The following is a 6,000-nucleotide window of genomic DNA, read 5'->3' on the forward strand; positions in this document are numbered from 1 at the left end:
AGATATGCTCTCTTCAAAGTATATGATAGGTTCCATATTATACAGTGCCTCTCTAGACCTTATTCAACTTGCTTAACTGAGATATTATGCTCAATGATTAGCAGCATCTCATTGTACCTGGCCCCTGATAAACAGAGTTATATTTTTGCTCCTATGAATTTTGTTATTTTTAGATAATGCAAATGTAATCTCATAGTGTTCACCCTTTTGTAAACTGATTATTTCCCCTGCATCCATGTTCTCACATGTCAATGGGAACATTAAGAAAATGAAAAATGCACTTATTGAAAACTCTAAAACTAATGAAAGAAATTAAAGAAGACAACAAATATAATCTGTTCTCTTTGATGAGATTTACTACTACTAAAATATTCATATATCACAAGAAAATCTAGAGATTCAACATAATATCAAAATCCAATGTCAATTTTTATAACAAAGGAAAAATGATTTTAAAATTCATCTGGAAGCCTTAATGATCAAAAAGAGTGAAAAATAATTATAAAAAAATTTTGGAATGTTGACTTCCTTAATTTTTAAGATATAAACGTATAATACTTTACACATTAAAGTGCTAGCACAAGAACAGACATATTGACCATTGGAATAGAATGATGAGAGCAGAAATGAACTCACTCATGTACAGCTAAATGAACTCCCACAAAGTGACAAATATATACAAGGAAAAAACAGACTTCATAGCATAAAGTTGAGAAAACTGAATATCCTAACCTGGCAAAGAAATAAATGTGGATCATCTAATACAATTCCCAAAAATGGGTTTTACAATTCAAGAATATTAAATTCCTAGAAAAAAGTAGGAAAAAACCTGTGATATTGATCTGTTAATAGCTTCACAAATATATTGAAACATAGGTAATAAAAGCAAAAATATATAAGTGGAGCTATATGATCTGAAATAATCCATACATCAAAGAAAATAATTGATAGTATGAAAATACCAGTCCTATGTAGGGAAAAAGCACAAAACAAAATGTTTTTCAATTATGCATGTGATAATGTGTTAATCTCCATATATGTAAAGAATTATTAGCATTCATCATGTAAAAACATATTAATTCAAAGATCCAAAAACTAGACCAAGCTTGAGTAGACATTTCTCTAAAGAAAACATTTTAAAGGCCAATATGTATGCAACAAGATGTTAGCATCACTAGTCCTTTGGAAATGCACATTAAAAACCACAAGGGGATATTATTTAATAAATCTAACGATGGATATTATTTATAAAAGACAAATGTTGGCAAAGACATGAAGAAATTTAAACCTCTTTGCACTGATAGTGGGAAGGTAAAGCTTATAGCAGGTGCAATGGAAATAGTATGGAGTGTCCTCACATAAGGAAGATTTTTATGGGGCTGGCAAATGGGCTGAGAAAGAAATCAAGGAAACAACACCTTTCACAATAGCCACAAATAATATAAAATATCTTGGGGTAACTCTAAACAAGCAAGTGAAAGACCTGTATGGTAAAAACTTCAAGTCTTTGAAGACAGAAATTGAAGAAGATAATCAGAAGATGGAAAGACCTCCTGTTCTCATGGATCGGCAGGAGTCAATAGTGAATGTGGCCACTGTACCAAAAGCAATCTGCAGATTCGATGTAATCACCATCAAATATCCAACACAATTCTTTACAGATCTTGAAAGAACAATACTCAACTTCATATGGAAAAAAAATCCCCGGGTAGTTAAAACAATTCTATACAGTAAAAGAATGTCCAGAGGTATTACCATCATCAATTTCAAGCTGTACCACAGAGGTATAGTAATAAAAACTACATGGTATTGCCAGAAAAACAGATTAATTAATGTAATCAAACACACCCATGGACATCTGATTTTCAATAATGAAGCAAGGACTATACAATCAAAAAAAGAAAGCATCTTCAACAAACGGTGTGGGTCAAACTGGATGTTGGCATGTAGAAGACTGCAAATAGATCCATATCTATCACCCTTCACAAAACTCAATTCCAAGTGGATCAAAGTCTTCACCATAAAACCAGATACACTGAACCCAAATGAACAGAAAGTGGGGAATAACCTTGAATGCATTGGCACAGAAGACAACTTCATGAACAGAATACCAGTAGTATGGACACTAAGACCAACAATTAATAAATGAGACCTCATGAAACTGAAAAGACACTGTAAGGCAAAGGACACCATTAACAGAACAAATAGCATCACACAGAATGGGGAAAAATTTCACCAACTCCACATCTGACAGATGGCTAATATCTAAAAACATAAAGAATTCAAGAAAATCGACACCAACAAATTAAATAACTCAATTGAAAAATGGACACATGTGAACAGAATTCTCAATAAAGCAAACTCAAATGGCCAAGAAACTCTTAAAGAAATGTTCAACATCCTTAGCCACCAAAGAATGAAAATCCAAATGACTCTGAGATTCCATCTTATACCTGTCAGAATGGCTGAGATCATAAACACAAGTGACAGTTCATACTGGAAAGGATGTAGAGAAAGGAGAACACTCTTCCATTGCTGGTTGGAGTGGATACTTGTATATCCACTTTAGAAATCAATATGGTAGTTTTTCAGAAAATTGGGAATAGATCTACCTCAAGACCCAGCTATACCACACCTGGGCATATACCCAAATGATGCTCCATCCTACCACAGGGACATTTACTCAACTATGTTCGTAGCAGCTTTATTCATAACAGCCAGAAATTGGAAACACCCTAGTGTAGCTGGAGAGCTTTCTCTCCGGTCCTGCCAAGTCCTGGCATTCCCTTAGCCCACTTATAAAATAAACATACAGACGCTTATAATATTTAAACTCCTTGGCCATTAGCTCAGGCCTATCATTGTCTAGCTCTTACTCTTATATTTAGCCCATTTTTATTAATCTATACTTTGCCACGTGGTTCGTGGCTTACTGATACCTTACATCTTCCTTGTCCTGGCTGCAGCTGCAGGCAGTCTTCCCCTTTCCCTTCCTGTTCCCTCAATTCTTCTCTCTGTTAGTCCCGCCTATACTTCCTGTCTGGCTACTGGCCAATCAGTGTTTTGTTTATACAGAGCAATATCCACAGCACCCTAGATGTCCCTCAACTGAAGACTGGATAAAAAAATGTGGAACATTTACACAACGGACTATTACCCAGCTGTTAAAAAACAATGACATCATGAAACTCACAGACAAATGGATGGAATTTGAAAAAAATCATCCTGAGTGAGGTAACCCAGATCCAGAAAGACAAACATGGTATGTATTCACTTATAAGTGAATAATAATCACACTATGATCCACAGAGACTAAGTACCAAGGAGGAATTAAAAGGTATGCAAGGATCTCTCTGAGAAGGGATAATAAAATAGATTTTGCAGGTCGACGGGGGGGTGGGTGGGTGTAGGAACAGGAGGGATCAAGTGGCAGGAGCTGGAAGAAGAAAACACTGGGAGATATGATTGGAACTGTGGAGAATTTCAAGGGTGAGGTAGAAATCCAGTGCAGTGGAAACTCCATGGAATCTATGAGAATAACCACAGCAAAGACTCCTAGTAATGGGGGACACAGAGCCTGAACTGGCCATCTTCTGTAATCAGGCAAGGCTTCAGGAGGAGGGATTGACACACCAACACAACTTTAAAACCTTTAACCTACAGTTTGTCCTTCCTGCAGAGTATTCTGGGACCAGAGCCTAGCAAAATCCTCATCAAAGAGACCAGAGAGTCTTCATCCAGCAACTGATGAGAGCAGATGCAGAGTCCCACAGCCAAACATTAGACTTAGCTGGAGGAATCCTGTGGAGGACAGCGAGGAAGAATCAGAGGAACCAGATGGGTCAAGGACACCATGAGAACATGGTCCACAGAATCAACTGATTGGGACTCATGGGGGCTCACGAAGATCAGGAAGCCTGTAGGGGTCTGACTTAGATCCTCCACAAATATACTGTGGTAGCTTGTTGTTCTTGTGGGACTCCTAATAGTGGGAGAGGGGCTGTGTCTGACTTTTTGCCTGCTTGCGGGACCCTTTCCCTCTTACCGGGTCAACTTGTTGAGCCTTGATATGGTGGTATGTACCTGGAATTATTGTAGCATATTATGCCGTGTTTGGTTGATATCCATAAGATGCCTGTTCTTTTCTGAGGGTAGATGGAGGTAGGGTGGATCTCAGGGAGAGGCTAGGTGGTAGTAGGTGACTAGGGGAGGGGAGGGAGGGAAAACTGAGGTCAGGATGTAATATGTGGGAGGAGAATAAAAATAAATAAATAAATATAGGAATAAGTTATCATTTTAAGATATACCTATTACAATCATTAAAATATACATTTTTATTGTTCCAATAAGAATTTATTGAAGCCCATCACCTCTTTTTGTACTGAAATTAAAATTTCAAATTTAGAGCTCAGTGTACACATGCCTATAATCTCAAGATTTGGGGAGATAGAGGCAAGAGGATCATAACTGTAGGAGAGAATTCAAGATCATCCAGGGATGCATGGTAAGAATTTTTCTCAAATAGTACTTTTAAATGGGACCTCATAAAACTGAAAATGTTTGGCAAGGCAAAGATACTGTCATTCAGACAGACTCAGCCTGTAGAATGGGAAAAGATTTAAACCAACTACACATCCAACAGAGGAATAATATCCTAAATATATAAAGAATATATATATATATATATACATACATATATATGTATGTATATATATATATATATTCTCAAGAAACTAGATATCAAAAAAACCAAATAATCCAATTAAAAAATGGATACAAGTCGAAACAGAATTCTCAATAGAAGAAACTCAAATGGCTGATAAACACTTAAAGAAATGTTTAACATCCTTAGCCATCAGGGAATTACAAATCAAAACTACTTTGTGATTTCATCTTACACCTTTTAGAATGGCTAAGATCAACACAACTGACAGCTCATGCTGATGAGGATGGGGTATAAGGGAAACACTCATCTATTGTGGGAGTACAAATGTGTTCAGCCATTGTGGAAATCAATGTAGCAGTTCTTCAGAAAGATGAAAATCAATCTATCTCAAGAGACAACTATACCACTTTTAGATATATACCCAAACGAGACTTCATCCTAAAAAAGGACATGTTCTCAGCCTTGTTCATTGCTGCTCTATTCATATTAGACAGAAATTAGAAACAACCTAGGAGTCCCTCAACAGTAGAATGAATTATGAAAATGTGGTACATTTCCCCAGTGGAGTATTATTCAGTTGTTAAAAAAAATGGTGTCATGTAATTTGCAGCCAAATGGATGGAACTAAAAAAAAATCATTCTGAGTGAGGTAACTTAGATGCATAAAGATAAATATGTTATGCATATGCTTATATGTAGATATTAGTCAGTAAGTAAATGATAACTAAACTGTAATCCATGAAAGAAGAGACACATTAGAGAAATAAAGGAAGGGACTAGGTGGGAAACAGTTCTCTGGGAGGAGGCAATAGAATAGATCTGATTGGTGTACTGGGGATGGGGGACAGGAAAGGGAGGATCAGGTGGGAAGGGGAGCGAGAAGAGAGATGGGATTGAGGGAGGTAATTCAGGGAACCCTGCTAGAATCAAGGAATATTTAAGGAATGTTATGGAAACCTACTGCAGTGGAAACATCCTAAATTATATGAAACAACCTAATGAAGTCTCCAATAATTGGGGGGCGGGGGAGCCAAAGTCCCAGCTGACCTTATCTTGTCACCAAATGAAACTTCCATTGCCAGGACTCAGCTACATCTAATTGAGTTGTTGACTGAAAGGGTCCCATGGAAATTTCCAAACAACCCAGGCAGTAGCCAAGACTATAAGTTACTCTGTGCAAACTGACAAAAAGGTCCTATTGCTAATGACAACACCCACACAACTCAATGAACATGGAGATGTCTAGATGGTGCTTACACAGATTGTAAGAGACCTAGGGTAAAACCATATTCTACTGGTCTTAAAAAATGAGAGATAAAATAATACCTAATGAT

The 6,000-nt window shown here is 36.8% G+C and overlaps 1 protein-coding gene across 3 annotated transcripts in view; it reads left to right on the top strand.

The window, feature by feature from the left end:
• The window catches only part of LOC128096701 (uncharacterized), an 868,750-nt gene extending 864,557 nt beyond the window's left edge, over positions 1 to 4,193 (top strand). For all 3 annotated transcript variants that reach the window (XR_008213714.1, XR_008213715.1, XM_052716602.1), the window contains one exon: positions 3,680 to 4,193. The gene's annotated coding sequence lies outside the window, so the exon portion shown is untranslated. The remainder of the gene's footprint in view (positions 1 to 3,679) is intronic.
• The last annotated feature ends 1,807 nt before the right edge of the window (positions 4,194 to 6,000 follow it).

Source organism: Peromyscus californicus, unplaced genomic scaffold (genome assembly GCF_007827085.1).
Source record: "Peromyscus californicus insignis strain IS unplaced genomic scaffold, ASM782708v3 Scaffold_5__1_contigs__length_169319896, whole genome shotgun sequence".
NCBI lineage: Eukaryota > Metazoa > Chordata > Mammalia > Rodentia > Cricetidae > Peromyscus > Peromyscus californicus.